The sequence below is a fragment of the Moschus berezovskii genome, chromosome 23 (genome assembly GCF_049115385.1).
Source record: "Moschus berezovskii isolate FMDL1 chromosome 23, NW_MosBer_1.0, whole genome shotgun sequence".
In the NCBI taxonomy this organism is placed as follows: Eukaryota; Metazoa; Chordata; class Mammalia; order Artiodactyla; family Moschidae; genus Moschus; species Moschus berezovskii.
Window position 1 is genome coordinate 62937155 of NC_142482.1, and position 18859 is coordinate 62956013.

Consider the following 18859-nt stretch of genomic DNA (forward strand, 5'->3'; position numbering starts at 1 on the left):
TAATAATATTTAAAGATATGAGATAACATAAAAATAAAATAAATAAAATTGCATGATAGGGCAATAAAAAGAAGGTGAGAAGGGAAAATCATAATAATGATAATAGAAGGAAGTCAAAGGATATTGTCTAAAGAAATGGAAACTTATAAAGTTGATCATTAGAACAAAAATTTAAACCATCCAGTTATCAGAAGAAATAGTGAAAAAGGAAATAAAATAAAGCCATATTATGAAAAATTTTAATGTAGATAAAAGGTATAATGTTAATAATCATAGCACATAGCAATTGGTATAAGAATCAGATTAACAAATGCAAACAGGCAAAACATACTTAATAATAGAAGCAGACTTAGAAGTTGTACCACAAAGCAAAACCCAACATTATGTCATATATAATCTAACCATAGAGCTTCCCACATAGTGCAGTGGTAAAGAGTCCGCCTGCCAAGCAGGAGACATAGGTTCGATCAGGTCAAAAAGACCCCCAGAAGGAGGGCGTGGCAACCCATTCTAGTGTTCCTGCCTGGAGAATCCCCATGGACAGAGGAGCCTGGCGACTACTAGGTCCATGGGTTGCAAAAGAGTTGGATACGACAAGCAGCTGAGCAAGCAAGTAATTTAACCATTAAAATAAATGATGGTGAAAGATATTAGGCAAATACAAACCAAAAACTTTGTTTTTAATATTATTTAAGGCTGATTTTAGAGCAAAAGTATTAAGTCAAGCAAAGAAAGTAAATGCATTAAATTCTATAAACCAAATAATATAGTACCTACATTCATAAATCAAATCAATAATTACTGTAAGAAGAAACATACTGTAAGAAGTCCATGATTCTCAGAAACCTTTATTTCACATGTCTCAGCTCAGGACAGATCAGGTGATCAGAAGAGACCTTAATTAGTGCAGTGAGGCACGCCCCCGCAGCGACAGTGACCTGCCGGGTTCTGGTCAGACGGTCCTCGCCAGCTCACTCGTCGCCTGGATGGAAGGAAGCCCTTGGTGCAACCCTCCCAAAACCCCACGGGCCAGCCCTTCTCCCCAGCTGCACTGTAGTTCAACCAGACCCATGCCGGTGACACTGGGCTGTCCACACAGAACCCCAGGCACGTGGATGAGGATCATAGCTGCACATGGCCAGAAGGGAGGATAATGGGGTTCCCACTGAGCAGCTTTGTCCTTTCCCTGGGTTTCCTTCCCTGAGAACAACCTCAGGTCCCACGTTCTCTTTCCTTACAAGACCTGCGACAATTCCTCCCCAAATCCACTTTGCAGAGCCCACTCAGAGCCTCGCAGTGACAGCCCCCCTTCCCCGGGGTGGGTCTCATCTCCCAGGGCAGGTGGCTGCAGATCCCACCCTCAGACGTACACATTCAGGTCTGCTTTCTTAGGAGACTTTTCCCAGTACAAGGTCTAAACTGGGCTTTTTTTTAAAAGGTTTTCATAGAAATCCTATAGCTATGAACCCATTGCAACTCTGAGTCTTTGGTTACAGAAGATACAAAAATGAACTGAACTTTAGCTCCACTTGAGATGGGGAAGCCAGGTCCCTGGAAGGACGGGTGGCCCATCCAGTCCTCAAAGCTGGTGGGCGGTCAGCCCGTCATCAGCCCGTCCTTAAACTTAGAGCCCGACCTTGTCACCATGAAACAGCACCTCCCAGTGAGGACCGCCTTTCTGATCAAATTGGCTCCTTCATCTTTATTTTCTCACCGATAAACTGAAGCTACACTTTATCCTGGAAAATTCAAGTGGCTTCCTTGAGGATGCAGGCTGGGAATGTGTACACACTGTGTGTTTCTTAGAAGAAAGAGCTCTAATCAATTCAAGGTGTCACTCTAACAAGATCGAGTTTTGACCCCGATACATGTCAGTGACTAATGTCATGCATTTCAAAGCAAAATGTAGCCCGATATTGTCTGGGTAAACCAGGCATGTAAATTAACTCAGCCATAAAACCTTCTTAAAAATTTTAAAAGAGACGGGCCTTGGCAAGTCATTAAACTGCAGAACAGCATAAGTACTTCAGGCTGTCGGCGCTGCCCGCTGCCGGCCAGGAGCTTCGGGCGGCAGCACCCGAGCCTGGCAAGGCCGGCGCCACCGTGGATGCTGACCCACCAGCCCTTGTCCTGAGGTCGCCCCGCCGACCCCGCTCTCACGGAGGAGACGACCGCGCAGAGGACCGCGAGGCAAAGTGGGCGCCCAGCCCCGCCTCCACCTCCGGCTCCGGGGCTCGGCCGGCGTAGAGGAGGCGGCAGGGAAGGGACAGCCATTCGTCCTTTTTCTGTCCAACACGGCCGCCTCTATGACCAAGGCCATGACGGTGTCTTAACCCATGGGAGGTGACTGGTGAACTGCATGGCATTAATGTCACGCCCAGAAATCTGAAATTGCTTTTTGCTATGCTTCGGTTTTTAATACTGAAACACATTTGAAATATATTTTCCTGGTAGGGAATGAGATTGGCATAAGGTAAACAACTGGCAGACTGTTCACAGCAATGAATCTGTGCAGTGGATTTTCATTCCAAAACTTCAGAAATTAGAGACTGTTCGCCAGATGTTGTTAAAAGATTTTTTTTTTTTTTACTAATTAACTACGAAATTGCTAAAAGGTACACTCTGGTAAGTCCTCTTTTAGCTGAAAATGTCTGTGTATTGTTAGCTGTTTATTGAATAGAGTAATTATACTGCTTTTTCTGTTAAATGATATTGACATTTTTGAATGAAGGCTTTTGCTCAAGAGAATTGAATGTGCCTCTAGGCAGTAACCTTACATGTGACATTGAAACAAACAAAAAGTTTGGACATTTGTGTTCTTTCCCCCATTTCTCTTCCCCAGATTCTCTGGGTGTGATTCATGACAGAACATACCTAAACATGAGGACTTATCACGGAGATATTTGGGGTGTATCACTAGTGAGCTGGTAGCTGCTGGAGCTGGGGTCCATTTAGCCATGAAACAGCTGCTTTGCAAATGCTGGGGCAGCAGCTTGGTGATGGCAAAAAAGGGAAAGATGATTCTAAAATAGACAATACAACCACCGTTCTTTACAACATTGCCAGACTGTAATGCTTTGTACAGTAGGCTTCTTAGGACTAGGGTGCCACAGCAGAGGGAAGCCAGGCTCCGGGTGGGATTGTCAGTTCGCTGCAGGCCTCGTGCTCCACGCAGAGTGTTCCAGTTTAAGACTCTTTCAACGTATCTGTTATATGACTGGCTCTCCACAAAGCAGCTACAATTAGGCCACAGGAAGAGGGTCATGGCGGGTCGCCCCTGTGCTCTGAGACACTCCTTTCTTCTCTGTCCCCGTTCCCACTGTGTAACAGCGTGACAGAAACTTGGCTCCACTGCCCCCCAGAACTCCTTCTTCCTTTGAAGACACAGTTCTGATTCCTGTGGAAGACACGAGCTGAATACAGCCCCATCCCACAAGGATTCTCCCATGGTTTTCATTCCAAAACGCAAGGCTGATTTTTTTCTTTTAGGTTTCCTTGTCAAAAAGTAGATTTAGACGTCAGAATAAGTCAAATACAATCTCATGCAAAGGCCTAACACCAGCTGCATCTACACAGCAAAGCACCAGTTGAAAAACTAACTCCTTTGATCCAAGCCCGAGTCTGGAGGCGTTTGTTCTTCTTGAGCACCCAGAACGGCTCTCGGGAAAGCCCCCAGGTGGCCAGTTTCTCAGTGTGCTGTTGCTTTGCTTACTTAAAGCCTACTCCTGCACAGTCAAGGCCTAATCATGAGGCTGAGAGATCTAGTCCCTGCCAGTCCGCTCCTCAGCACAGCTGCTGGGATGGCCTGAAATAAACAGGAAGACCCCAGCTCTGCAGTCCCAGAACAGGGCCCTGATCCGAATGATCTCTGCTAGCTATGCAAACAGGCCTGGAAACACAGAGGGAACTGACAAAGGCTCCAAGTTCATCCCAGTACAGGCGATAAAACCATAGGGAATTTGCGGTGGAAAATGGGTAGATCGAACAACTCAGAGTAGGAGGTTATGTTCAGTCTGGAAAGACGTGTGGGTGGCTGGTGGTGGGCGGACATGGAGGACGGTTGAGTTAGCCAGGCAGGAGAGGGTGACTGCCACCGCCCAGCAGGCTGGAGCAGGACCTCTGGGAGTGGACGGGGGATGACCATACCTTGGCCAGAGTCAGGCGATGGAGTCCCTGGGCATGCTGAGGAGTGCGACTTTCGTCCAAGTGGCAGAGGTGTCTTTGGCGAGTCTGTGTTTTAGAATGATCACCCTGTGACATTATGGAGGTGGGTCGGAGGGACTTTCCTGGTGGTCCAGTGGCTAGGATGCTGCACGCTCACTGCCAATCAGTGAGCCAACCAGGCTCAATCCCTGGTGGGAGCTAAGATCCTGCAAGCTCGTCGCTGATGCCTAAAAAAATCAACAACAACCAAAAAACATTGCTGCTGAATTTCCAGCAGATGGGTATAGAATTCAGGAAGGCTCACCAGAGCAAATGTATGTATTATGTATATATAATATGTATAAAATAGGGGCTTTCCTGGTAGCTCAGAGAATCTGCCTGCAATGCAGATTCCCCCATTGATTTCTGGGTCAGGAAGAGTCCCTGGAGAAGGGATAGGCTACCCACTCCAGTATTCTTGGGCTTCTCTTGAGGCTCAGCTGGTAAAGAATTCACCTGCAATGTGGGAGACCTGGGTTCCATCTCTGGGTGGGGAAGATCCCCTGGAAGAGGGAACAGTTACCCACTCCAAGCTATATAAATATGTATTTTATATAGAATTATTCTGCATCTCTAAAAGTAATACAGGCTTATTTTAGAAAGTTTAGGACAATCAGCAAAGTGTGGAACATAAGCTCTGCAGTGGGGCTGGACGTATGGATTCAGCATTAAATGTCTTGAATGATCATTGGCATCTAGTTCACAAGTGAAGCATACATTTTCAACGATTTATCATACGATAAAATGCATTTAAAAGGAAAACTTAATTGTATACAGGACGTAGTTTAACTTTCATGAGCTGAGAACAACGTTTAGAAACTGAGTCGCCATGAGAAGAAAGAGGTCTGTATTAACTGCACAGAATCTAAATAACACTCACACCAACCAAACTGAGGCTTTGGGTGCATGGGAATATCCCTGCCACTCACCCGGCCCAGCAGGCCCTTTGGACATGGTACCAAAACTTCATAGCCTCAGGCTCATCTACAGTTGACACGACTCCCATGAACACCCTTCTACTGTCTATGGGTGGAGTTCCGAGGTCTCAGGGAGTAGCTCCCTCCACACGAGCAAATCCAGGCTCCCAAATCCAAGAAGAATTTGGCTCTGCCTTTGGTCATCTCTCCAGCTCACGTGCACAACGAGGTGGATCTTGGCTGAGGTTAGGACCAGAAGGTTGAGCATGTGGCCTCCCAAAACACCACCCTGTCACCCACCACCCACCAACCTGGAGGGTGTCCACAAGCTGATGGCACTTCCCGAACCCTCTCCCTCCTCCTGTTGTTAGAATCCCTCCCCTGACAACCGCCACCACGTTCTGGTCTTCCGAGTCTGAGCTGCCTGTTCTCCTTGCTGGGAGCCTTCAGTAACCTGGGCTTTCCTTCAGCACAACCCCGTCGCAGATCGGCTTTGCTGGGCAGGGGACCCAGCTGAGTTCAGAAACAGGAGGTCAGGGAGGAAGACAGGCGGCCTGGTTGTCAAGAAGGCGTCCAAGGTGTCAGCTCCAACGGCGTGGATGCTGGAGACAGGGTGAGCGAGGCGCACCTGGAAGGAGAGATTCCAGGAGGTTCTCTGAAACGCACGCAGGCAGGGTCTAGAGGAAGAAGGAGGCTGCAGAGAAGGGCCAGCCCCTTCCTGGAAGCGTCTGCTGGGGAGGCACAGAGGGAGAGCTTGCTTCAGACGAAGGAGGAGAAATGCTGAAGCAAGTGTTCAAGGGAAAAAGGAGTTCAGTTCAGTTCAGCCGCTCAGTCGTGGCCGACTCTCCGCGACCCTTCACTCAGAATTAAATGAGGGAGTCATAAGAACAGCCCAACTACTATTTAGATAAGGAATTAATTAATGAAGGCAAAAGGCCAGCGACCCGTGTTAAAGCTGCCAAGCACTTCCCACTGGGCAAGCCTGAGGCTGTACCGCCCTTCCTCCCTCATCTGGGTCCTGGGTGCTGGGTGCTGACGTGGAAGCAAATGCTTCACTAGGTCGCTCTTTGCAAATCACAATTTTATTTCGGAGAATGGCATTGAAACACGTATGTTGTCACATGTGAAACGAATCACTAGTTCAGGGTCGATGCATGTTATAGGATGCTCGGGGCTGGCGTGTGGGGATGACCCACAGGGAGGATAAAGGGAGGAGGGAGGAGGGAGGTGGGAGGGGGTTCAGGAGGGGGAACTTATGTAGACCCGGGGCGAATTCATGTCAATGTATGGCAAAACCAACCAATATGGTATTGTAAAATGATTTGCCTCCAATAAAAAATAAATTAATTACTTAAAAAAAATAAAAAAATAAATAAATCAAGAACTTAGCTTGACTGTCCGACATCTTGTCAAATGAATTCTAATTGATGGCAGCATTTAATGCCCTTCAGCCAGAACTTCAAACATAAGGGTAGAATTATGGGAATTGACCCACTTTCCCAGGGTTAAATCTCCTCCCACATAAAAGCACGTTCTCCATCAGTGAAGCTTCGTAAGCCGGTGACACATTTAAACACTGCTGGAGCTCTGATGTGAGGTGAAAAAGTGACTTATGAGTACAGTACTTTCCCACTAAAAACTCTCCTGGACGCTTTCTAATTTGGTGCATCAGGAAAACCAAGGAAACAGGCATCTGGCTTTGATGCTGTCATTAAATAAGTCCTAGGAAGGAACATATTACTTCTGAAATTATTAGACCTTAGTGGCACTTAACTTCTCCTTGCTCTTATTTCCCTTGCCATATTCTAGCATTTTTCTTTAAAAATAACTGCTTTCCCTCGTTACAGATCACTCAGCCAATGGCAGAGCCTGGAAGCCTGGTTTTTCCCCTTCGTCATGAAATTATTGGCATCATATCATCCAAAAAGTGTTCATTGAATAAAGGAAGCCAAAAGTGTCACAAGACCATCTTTTAGAACTAGTTCTTCTTACAGTGGCAGTCTAATATAAAGTCTGGGGGACTGGATATCCACAGGAAACAGTCCTTGAGGGAGCAGGCGGTATGGTGGAAGTGCTGGGTCCTGGAGGACGCCCGCCCGCCTGGCCGAGAGCCGGGCCCTGGTCCCCAGGCAGAGGCAGGCTCTGGAGCCTGTGGGAGGGGCCTTCGGGTCTGTGCTTGGCCAGGGTACATCAATTTTAAGTCTCAGTGGACTGCCCCCAGGAATAGAGGGACAAAGCCAGGACCGGTACCACTAGAAGATTCTCTGAGAGACTAGAAAACAGCAGGAGGAGGGGCACTGCTTCCAGCCAGGAGGGAGGGGGACATAGGAAAAGAGCAGACCCACTGCACTCCACTCCCCTCTCACTTTGGCGCTGGCACCCAGGGACTCACTTTCTTTTTATTCCCCAATTATCCACGCATTCTTTCCATCAGGTTGTTTTAGCTTGATGTGGAATACCTTTACTGAAGTCAAACCCATGTCAAAATATCAAGGGCAATTTCAATTTAGAAAATGACTTTTGTTGCCCACAAAAAGCACAGTTAATCCAGGAGTTGGTGATGGACAGGGAGGCCTGGCGTGCTGTGATTCATGGGGTCGCAAAGAGTCGGACACAACTGAGCGACTGAACTGAACTAAACTAAATATGTTAGTATCTGTGTATCTACAGTAACTCCGTAGGACTTGCTCTCACAGCAGTTCCACAATAACCCGCCTCCTCTGTTTCATCACCAGCACCCTGCTCTTGGGGAATAAGAGTTGTGCTGAGCCGGGCCTTGTCTGATGCTGAAGCTGCCCATCTCCCCGCTTTGCCATCAGACCCTAACAGGTGACCCTTCAGAATTACAGGGATCGCTAAGAATGATGTGCAAGTTTCTAAAAACCAAATTCACATACCCCAAGCAATGGCCACAAATGGGGTTTTAGTTTAATTTTCCAATATTTGAAAACAGCCCCAAATAGGAAATGTAAAGTACTCATTTCAAGGAATGGCCACTCACCAGAATATGTGTCCAGCTTCCCAAACGACAACACTGAGGAGGCCAACATTCACTCCAGACTCAAAAACTTTGTGTTATACTTTTAAAGCGATTTCCTTAATTTATATTATAACCAAATAATGTTTTATTAATGGAGAGTTGTTTCTGACAGCCCACAAACCACTTATAGAAGATTCCAGCCGTTAAAATAGTAAAGTTAATATTTTCTCTCTTAAGCACTTGAAGAAATTAAAATAGATGTTGTGATTTGCAATTTTAATTAGATTCAATTGAAGCATAGCCTTCAGACCTAGCGTCCTGAGGACAGCTGCAAGCCAAGAGCAAATGGCCTCCGCACAGCTCTCAGAGGCAGGACTCTAGACTGGCCACTCTGCCTCCTGGTCATCCCAAACCCACACGGGCACTCCTGCCTGGGCACCTCTGCCTCTGCTGGCCCTTCCACACAGACAGCTCCAGCCTGGCGCCCATGTCCAGGTCTCTGCGTCTTCTCTCAGCGCCATCACTTTATGTGAGCCCCTCCCCAGCGCCCCTGTCTCCCAGGCCTACTCCTTGTCTTCTTCTTTGGTGAGAAGATTCAGGTTCTGTTCTCTCAGAAAGTGTCACGTATACATCACGGAGCAGTCACCATCTCCACAGGAGGCCCTCAGACCGCACCCGTCTTAGGGCTGGATGCCTGCGCCCTGGTCCGCACCCCTGTCAACGCCTGCTCTGCCTGTCTGGCAGTCCTGTGTTGGGTGCACAAACGTTTACGGACATCACACCCTCGTGTTGGGCTGACCCTTTGTCACACACTCACGGTTTTGTCTCTGCTCCCTTTGGCTTGAAGTCCTCAGCGCTTACTTCTTCACAGTCCCTGTCACGTCGGAAGTCTTCACATTCTTCACGGGTGTTGCCCATGCTCCCTGCCGGAGTGTAAGCCCTGCACCCACAAGGAGTTCCATTTTGTTCCTGCTGCGTCTCCAGCACCGGGAAGAGAGCCCAGAACTCAGCAGACAGCAGGGAGTGTTCTCAAGTGAGCGGATAGAAGGGAGCCGCCCAAGCTCACCCGCTTCAGGTAGAAGCACGAGGGCCTTCGGGGAGGCCGGGGTGTCTGACACCAAGGCCGTTGGGTGGCCTCTGAGGCTCACAGCCGTGCCAGGATCATAGAGCTGGGGACACTTGTTAGCGCTCACACCCCGCTTTGCCCACCTGCTGAATCAGGTGAGCATCTGACGTCAGCAGATGTTGCCAATCCCCCCCCCCGATAACTCCAGGGCTGGCCCCCCAGAGCTGGAGCCCAGTGCCGGGAGCAGGCCCACCGGCAGTCAGCAGCCACCTCTCTCAGGCACTTTCCACACCGTATTGCTTTCTCCTCGCTTCTGCTGCGTCTCCTGGTGAGAGATCGAACTCCTGGCGCTTTCAGTGGTGCGTGGTCACTAAGGAATGATGATGGCGGTTAGGGTCAGGATGGGAGAGCTGAGGCCTGCATGGTGACCAGGAGCCCTGAGCAACGCGACAGGCCCCCAGGACAGGAGCCCTGGCCCAGACAGCTCCCGCTGGCAACACAGGGCCAGCCCTTGCTCTGCAGGTTCAGCCATGTAACCTCAGTGCCGTCCCAGCATGAAGATTAAACGGTGATTTGCGTGGCTTCCTCCACCGCCCAAGGTCCCGCCTGGCACCCCTTCAGCGGGCTCCCCCTCTCCATCTGGAGATCGAGGATGCCAAGAGGTTCCTCCCAGGGTCCCCAGAGGCATCCACGGGACAGGTACTTCCCTGCCCAGGGCAGTCCTGCCAGACAGCGAGCCAGGAGCACCCAGTGTCCGCGAGCAACACGGGGCCCGGCCCTGCCTCTTCTCAAGGTGACCACAGCCAACAGCACAGTAGCGGTGGCCAGGATCAGGATCAGGGTCAGGATCAGGGTCAGGACAGGGCTGAGGGAGCCTCTCCACTTGTCACTGTTTCTACCCTCGAGAAAAGCCGAGGTTTTATTGTTCGTTTTTTTTTTAATCGGGTAGTTTATAAACAGAAGTGACAATGATTCACCGCAAATGTGGGGTGCATTCCAAATGATTCCATGCTTCCAAGTCCCAGAGGCATTTGCTCCTTGCTCCCACAGGTGAGACAGCAGCTGGCCAGCCAGCGCCGCCTCCTCCGAGAGCCCACGCTGCGGCATGAAGCTAACCTGGCTGCCGCGGCCGCCAGAGCGAAAACAGAAACACGTGTTCCGCAAGGGACAGAACGCCGCGGCTCAGAACACGCAGCTAGGACCCCTGCCTCACGGAGCAGCCGCTGTGGGCACCTCCCGGCCGGCCACCTGGCTTCCCTTCTCTCGTTTATTGTTACTAACTGTTTCAAAAACACTTTGGAGATTTTCAAGAAAGGGATAGATTGTGATCTCTGCATCGAGTGTGGTCCGGCAGAGAGGCCCACTGGCTTTATAAAGGTCCCAGAGTGACATGGTTCGTCTTAACTGATATTTTCCTTTTAAAAACAACGGTCCTTTTGGGGAGCGCCCAGAAAGGATATTAGGGCTTATGTTTGAATAAAAACACTGGAACTTGCTTTCCTGTGCCCCCTCTGTTTCAGGGAAGAAATCCTCTTGGAATGTGGAAAAGAAATGAGTTTGAGCATGCTAAATCCAGATTCCCCAGCCCTGACCAGCCCTCGTCACAGGTCAGCACAAGAGCAGAAAGCCTGGGATGCTCAACCTCCCTCCGGGAGCGGGACCATGCACTCCTGCCTGCGTGAGACAGGCAGGTGGTCTGTAGCTCGGGTCCCCCTGTGAAAACAAGGGCACACACACACATGCTCAAGAGCTCCCTGAGGGGTCTTCTGGGGGATCCCTGGCCCCCAGTTCTTCTAGCTACAGCTGAAGAGCCTCTGAGTGTAGACTCTTCCTGTGTGTGTGCGTGTCCCCAGCCGCTCAGTCGTGTCCGACTCTTAGAACCCCAGGACTGTAGCCCGCCAGGTTCCTCTGTCTGTGGGATTCTCCAGGCAAGAATACTGGAGTGGGCTGTCATGCCCTCCTCCAGGACATCTTCCTGACCCAGGGATCAAACCCACGTCTGTTATGCCTCCTGCCTTTGGGGGCGGGTTCTCTGCTACTGGTGCCCCCTGGGAAGCCTCAGACTCTCCCTAAGTGACCCCAGGTGCCAGGCTTTGCTGTGTTCTCCTAACTTGACACTTACTGTACTGGCCTAATCAAGCCCTGTCTGGGAACAACCTCCAACCTTCATACTCGATTCTCTTCAAACCCTAAACTGTGGTATTCTCTCCTCACCATCCTCTAAAATGAACGTGAACCGGTGGATTTCAGGACCGCCAAGTCCCAGCTCGGTGACCCACACGACCCCTGGGTTCAGCCCAAACTTACCTGAGAGCACTTGCAAAGTGCTCACTCAGTGTGACAGCCTGTCTATCTGCAGGACTGGGCCACAGGCAACCCCGCTCGTGGCAGGAAAAAAGCAGGTAGTGACAAGGGGTACTGCCTTCCAACACTGCCCCCCGCCCCACTCCGTACAACACACAGGTGTTAGCAGTCTCCTGGGAACTGGTGAGAAGCTGATTTCTCTACCTGGCATAAGCACTTCTCCCGAATTCTTGTACTAACTGAATCGTTTCACATATTAAAAATGTAATAAGTGCCCCCAGTTATGGAGAATTTTACAGCTAAAATGTAGAAATACCATAGTCAGAATATTTTATGAAAGAGCCAAAACACGTGGTAAATTAAGATTGATTTGCATGAAACTTTGCAGATGCCTAGATAGTATAAAAAGGAAACACACTCTGCTTGAACCACGTGGCTGTTTCATTCAATTGTCCCATCTGCCCTGACTCCTGCTTCTGATCTAACACCTGTAAATGGCCATGGAAATTGTGTATAAAACGTGCATTTCATATTGCAGAGGTAGGAAGTTCAAGCTGTATGAGAGTCTGAATTTTATTAGTTTCTCACTCACGCCTTTTCCCAGCCTTGAAAATGAGGTCAATCATTTCGATCACTTTTTGTAACTGGGAGGGTTTGGCAGGAGTTGCCAAAGCAGTCAGCAAACTGGGAGATGTTGCTGGGTGTGAAGCAGAGCCCAGAGGTGAACCAGATGAGTCTGAACTTAATAGTCAACTTAATTTACTTTTAAATTAATTTCTTGAACAAACAGAAAAATTGGAGAAGCCCCCTGGTGGCTCCTGGAGTCAAGGGGCCAGACGAGGAAAGGCAGGCAGTCTGGCCCCACAGCCCCAGGCAGCGGGGGCTCTGTGCTTTCCTGGGTCCATCCCAGCTTCCCTCTTTCCATGGTGGGACTCGATGCACTGCAACAACCATCCGAAAGCTAAGGCGGCGACCAGAGGCGCCCTTTCCCAAGCCGCTCTGTGCGCGCCCCTGAGGCCGTGACTCAGCTGGAGCCTCCCAGCCAGAGAGCTGGGCCGAGACCGCCCTGCCGGGGCGCCGTGTCTCCTCTCGCGTCTCGTCGGGCCCCCCGTCTCCCCGTCTCCCCGTCTCTCTCCAGCTCTGTGCCTCTCAGTGTCTCCGTCTCTCCGTCTTCACGTCTCTCCTCGTCTCCTGTCTCCATCTCTCCATCTCAGGAGGATGGTGCCCAGTCCCCACGACAGTGTCTAGGAGAAAAGTACAGCCTGGGTCTGGAGGAAAGGGACGCAGCCCGAGTCCTCACCGGCAGCCACAGTCGGGAAGGGGCTCCTCGGTCTTCATGTCTCAAGCTCAGCCGCGCATGGACAATCGCCCGAGAATGCCCCCGGCCAGGCTCCCAGACATGCTGCCCTTGTTTTTATAAATGCAAGAAATTTTCTACAATTTTAAATCTAGAAAACAAGCGAGAGAGCTTTCCGAGCACAGGCGCCACGGCCCTGCAGGTCACACTGGCGCGCCGGGGTCTGCGTGCCCTGCTGCTCAGTCACAGCCTCGGTCATAGGACGTCGTGGGCGCAGGAAGCTGGGCCACTGCCGTCTTGACTGTTACTATTACTGTGCACAGCTCCCGTGGCAAAATTTTCAGTATCTACTTTCTAAATTGACTGAATCTATTGCCAGGCTTCAGCAAGACGTGAACTGTGAACTTCCAGATGTTCAGTCTGGTTTTAGAAAAGTCAGAGGAACCAGAGATCAAATTGCCAACATCCACTGGATCATCGAAAAAGCAAGAAAGTTCCAGAAAAAAACATCTATTTCTGCTTCATTGACTATGCCAAAGCCTTTGACTGTGTGGATCACAATAAACCGAGGAAAATTCTGAAAGAGATGGGAATACCAGACCACCTGACCTGCCTCTTGAGAAACCTGTATGCAGGTCAGGAAGCAACAGTTAGAACTGGACATGGAACAACAGACTGGTTCCAAATAAGAAAAGGAGTAGTATGTCAAGGCTGTATATTGTCACCCTGCTTATTTAACTTATATGCAGAGTACATCATGAGGAACGCTGGGCTGGAAGAAGCACAAGCTGGAATCAAGATTGCTGGGAGAAATATCAATAACCTCAGATATGCAGATAACACCACCCTTATGGCAGAAAGTGAAGAACTAAAGAGCCTCTTGATGAAAGTGAAAGAGGAGAGTGAAAAAGTTGGCTTAAAGCTCAACATTCAGAAAACAAAGATCATGGCATCTGGTCCCATCACTTCATGGCAAACAGATGGGGAAACAATAGAAACAGTGACAGACATTATTTTCTGGGCTCCAAAATCACTGCAGATGGTAATTGTAGCCATGAAATCAAAAGACGCTTACTCCTTGGAAGGAAAGTTATGACCAACCTAGACAGCATATTAAAAAGCAGAGACATTACTTTGTCAACAATGGTCCGTCTAGTCAAGGCTATGGTTTTTCCCGTGGTCACGTATGGATGTGAGAGTTGGACTATAAAGAAAGCTGATCGCCGAAGAATTCATGCTTTTGAACTGTGGTGTTGGAGAAGATTCTTGAGAGTCCCTTGGACTGCAAGGAGATCCTACCAGTCCATTCTAAAGGAGATCAGTCCTGAATATTCATTGGAAGGACTGATGCTGAAGCTGAAACTCTGGTACTTTGACCACCTGATGCGAAGAGCTGACTCATTTGAAAAGACCCTGAGGCTGGGAAAGATTGAGGGCAGGAGGAGAAGGGGACGACAGAGGATGAGATGGTTGGATGGCATCACTGACTCAACGGACATGAGTTTGGGTGGACTCTGGGAGTCGGTGATGGACAGGGAGGCCTGGCGTGCTGCGGTTCATGGAGTGAACTGAATTGCTGAACTAGAACTAGAATCTAACTATCTGAAAAAACTCCATCTGCCTGCTTCAGCAGCTCCATGAGCTCTGTTTGGTGTGAAAACACTCAAATCTTCTGTTCTCCTGGTGCCTCCAGAAGTGGACAAGTGAGCTCTGACCACGACAGACAGGTGGGCATCAGAGTCTAAGGACATGGTGACCCCAGAAGATTAAAACTGTGTAACTCTTCCTCCTCCATTAATGCGAACTTCCCACTCTTTCTTTCTTAATTAAAAAAAAAAATTGCTCTTTATGTAAATTGCAAAATGATAACTATTATTTTTAAATTGACTTTTTAAAATCAAAGAAATGAAAGCAGAAATCTAACCAGTTGTTACCTTTTCCCCATCTACGACATGAATCTAGGCCTTCATTTTCAAACCTCCTTTCTGCTGGCAGTTTGTGGCGAATGTCTGGGCTGCCCGACCCACTGCTCAGGGCATGGGCAAAGGTCCTGGGGCTTCAGAGGTTGGCGGGAAACTCTCAGGTGCCGGGCAATGAGATCGGGAGATCCTGACCAGAACCTGGATCCCCAGCAGAAAGTGACTGTTTCACCCCATTTGTTTTGAGTTTCCACCACCTGTTAGTCACTCAGCTTCACTAACAGCCCTAATTTGCGTGTTATACTTTGCTTATTGAGCTTTACTACTGACAACAACCTGGACTCACAAACTGCTTTCCTAAGAAAAGTCTGAACAAAATGAACAAGTCCCAGGACAGGTCCATGCACTAATTGGATAATTACATATCCACTCCTTGGAACTGCCACTCCTCCTGCCCACAGCCACCAGAACCCCCTGCTGGGCTCCAGGAACACAGTAGAGCTTTGGCAGAACTGAAGGAGGAGAAATCCCAAGGGTCACTGTGATCCACTTATAAATTATAATTTCCCTCTGTGTGGAAGAAAATATTCAAGACCTATATCACTCACATACTTAGCAAGGAAAACAACTTATTTTTGCCCTACTTTCTCAAATTGCTTGGAGGTGAAAAAATGTTAAACGGATAATATCTTTCAACACTGAATTGATTTCTCAGCTTAATTTAAACATGGAAATTATGTGCCAGATGGCATAACCAGCTTGTCCTGTTGAAAGACTGCAATTTTATTCCTATAAGAAAAAATAAAATAAGCATTTTTCCACGTGGTCTACTCAGCAGGAAGGAAATTTTATACACTCTGCCTCCGACAATGCCATCTTTGACAAGAAAAATGACAATAGCTTTGAATGTATGAACGCAGCTCTTTGTTCCACCCTGCCACAGGCCCACACGGGAGGAGAGGGAGCGAACAGAGTCATCATGAACGCAGTAAAACTTATCTTAGAGCCGCTGGACATTTAAAGGCTTTCAGAAAAGCATTTCATTTCCAATCATGTCATAACTGTGTTTCACTCAATATCCTGAGCCTCATGCTATAAAATCGGAATATGCCCTGGCGCTCCCCACCTGGGAGGTTGTCCAGAGATCTCGGAGTCTTGGGAGAGATGAGAACTGCCTGTTTTCACAACCCTTTCCATTTTATGTGACATTCCCACTCCTGAACGACCATAAAGCGCTTGGCCGAGGAGCTCAGTCATGAGCTAAAGAGAAAAGCATGATGTTTACGAAGAGGGACGCGCACAGTTCCTGGTGCAAACATCTGAGCGTGAAGAGAGGCGGGTGGGGGAGGCGGGCACAGCCCAGCGGCTGACCGGTGGCTGCGCCCGCGGGGAGAGCAGCCCTCTGCCCACGCAGATCAGCTATTGCTAGGGAAGATGGGCCGCTTCTACTTACCATGAGCAAGCATTTAATATTGGAGCAGATCCTTGGAATCAAACACGTTCCAATAGAGCAATAACCTCTCAGTCTACACTTGAAGGGTTCAGTCGACACTCATAAGGCCACAGGGGCAAGTTCTTCTTTCGGCTCCAGGTTGAGACTGTTCCCTCTAGTCTTTAAAACACCCGTATTTTGATGCCTTATTCAACTCTAGGCACCTCTGGCCCAAAAATGACACCCTGCTTGGCAGTGTTTTGCTAAAATATGCTTTCCAATCTTCTCATATAAAAATAACTATTGAAGATGCATTCACTTATCATATCAGATACATCTCAGAAGAACCATATGATGTTTATTCAGGCATCTAAATCTTATTCTGGAGTTTCAATTTCCCCATCGTTCTCATGATTACATGCTCAGCACCATATTCTCTTACACAGGATTGCACGATAGACTATCTTCTTTGAAGTTTACTAGGTGTCAAACAGATCACTATTTACACACGTTTCAAAAGTGACAAATCACACCAGCTGACACGTTAGTCACTCCATACCTGCAATGTTACAAGTCCCGCAGGTCTGGGGTCAGGTATAAATTTTCTGGGTGTTCCAATCATATTTCTATCCCCACACCAATGAAAATAGTATGAATCAAGGAAATTTATTTTTAAATGGTTGCTTTTTAGCTTACGTTCTAGAATGAGTAGCCCAAATAAGTGTAACATGGGGTAGAGGGAGCAACTTTCATTTATCAAACAAAGCGACAGAAGAGCCGCACCTCAGGAAGTGAGCAGCGCGAGGAAGGCCGGGGTGCAGGGCCTGCGGAGCCTGTGTCAGAGGCAGGGAGCAGGGCGAGTTTCAGAAGGAGGCCGCGGCGTTGCTGTCGAAGGCGGTGCAGGGTCGAGGGGCGTTCAGCTCATCAGAAGTCACCGCTTAGGAGTTAGGCTGTGAGGTGAGTCTGAGCCCAAGTGCAGGGCTTGGGGTGTGAATCCACCACGGGAAAGGGGGCAACGGAGAGTCTTCTGCAGAATTTAGAGCACCCGTTCTCCCTTTTTCTCCCTTGGACGGAAGAGTGAACGCCTGCTCCAGCGGTGCAGCTCCACCCTCGGCCCTTCAAGCACCGCTGTGTTTCTCAGATCTTCGTGTCACTCTTGCTCTCTACTTATCTTGCATCTGAGTGGTACTGAGTTTTCTGTGTCCTATGGCAACCCACTCCAGTGTTCTTGCCTGGAGAATCCCAGGGACAGGGGAGCCTGGTGGGCTGCCATCTATGGGGTCGCACAGAGTCGGACACGACTGAAGCGACTTAGAAGCAGCAGCAGCAGCAGTGTTGACTTTTCCCCAGGGCAGAGCCTGAGAAAAGACTTGGGTGCAGTGCGGGCTGAGAGAGAGACGGGGAGGCGGGGGAGGCGGGCAGAGGGTGCTGAGCTGGCTGTGCGGATGGAGCTGAGTTCTGCGGAGATCCGGCTGGGAACCGGCTCAGCAGAAGTGCCCTCTTGAATGAAGCCTTACCGTATTTAACAAGCATCAGAATAATCATTTTCCTTAACGACCCTTCACAGACACACTGAATCGGAAACTGAGGGTGGGGCATAGCCCTTGTGGGTTTCTGGTGATGACCTCAGTCTGAGACCCTGCGAAGGGCAGTTTCCTGTTGCAGAGACAAGGATGGGGGCTAGCGCTGGGGCCATGGCTCCCTCATTCCCACAGGGTCTCCAGTCAGAGAGGGCTCCATCTGAGGGGGTGCCCACCAACAGGCAGCACAGCTGAGAAAGGCTGGCCCGGGCCACTGGGGAAACAGTGGTTATCTGAGCATCAGATGGTCACCATCCATGATCTGGACGTAGGTACGGAGCCAGCTGTGGCTCTGAAAACCCTGTAGTACAGTGGCTATGTAAGGATCAGTTCTGTGGCTCCGGACTGACCTGTGGTTTCACAGGAGAAAGACCCACAGCTGTAGAGGAAACCACAAAGGCCTGGGAACGGCAGGCAGAGGTAAACAGAGCCGCAGAGCATTCTGCACACCATAACAAGGAACCACAGAAAAACGTCGCGGGGAAAGCTCATTCCCTGGCTGGGAACCTCTGTTAAGTTGCTCAGACGTGCCTGACTCTTTGTAACCCCATGGACTGAAGCACGCCAGGCCTCCCTGTCCATCACCAACTCCCGGAGTTCACTCAAACTCATGTCCATCGAGTCAGTGATGCCATACAGCCATCTCATTCTCTGTCGTCCCCATCTCCTCCTGCCCCCAATCCCTCCCAGCATCAGAGTCTTTTCCAATGAGTCAACTCTTCACATCAGGTGGCCAAAAGATTGGAGCGTCAGTTTCAGCATCAGTCCTTCCAACGAACACTCAGGGCCGGGAGCTTCCTGACTGTTTAAAGGCAGGGAGCGGCTGCTCAGAAGGGGAAGGGGGACTCCTAGGTTTCAGTTCCACAAAGAAATAGCAGTTGAAGCTTACATTTTCATTTCCCAGTAAGGCCAGTTAAGAACATAACACAGCAGAGGGGTTATTTCAGAATATGTCATTGTTTCACTTTGGACTTGGATCCCATTTTTATATCTCTACAGACATTAGGGGGCTTCCCTGGTGGCTCAGAGGTTAAAGCGTCTGCCTCCAATGCGGGAGACCCGGGTTTGATCCCTGGGTCGGGAAGATCCCCTGGAGAAGGAAACGGTAACCCACTCCAGTATTCTTGCCTGGAGAATCCCATGGACGGAGAAGCCTGGTGG

The 18859-nt window shown here is 49.3% G+C and overlaps 1 long non-coding RNA gene across 3 annotated transcripts in view; it reads right to left on the bottom strand.

Moving 5' to 3' along the window:
* Window positions 1-304: 304 nt before the first annotated feature.
* The window catches only part of LOC148774235 (uncharacterized), a 42099-nt gene continuing 23544 nt past the window's right edge, over window positions 305-18859 (bottom strand). The window contains exons 3-4 of one of the 3 annotated variants that reach the window (XR_016036011.1): window positions 5432-5748; window positions 305-4391 (exon numbers count right to left, since the gene is read on the bottom strand). This is a non-coding gene — a long non-coding RNA (uncharacterized LOC148774235). Of the gene's footprint in view, window positions 4392-4413; window positions 5749-18859 lie in introns of those variants that run through there. The other 2 variants (XR_016036010.1, XR_016036009.1) reach the window with 2 other exon arrangements.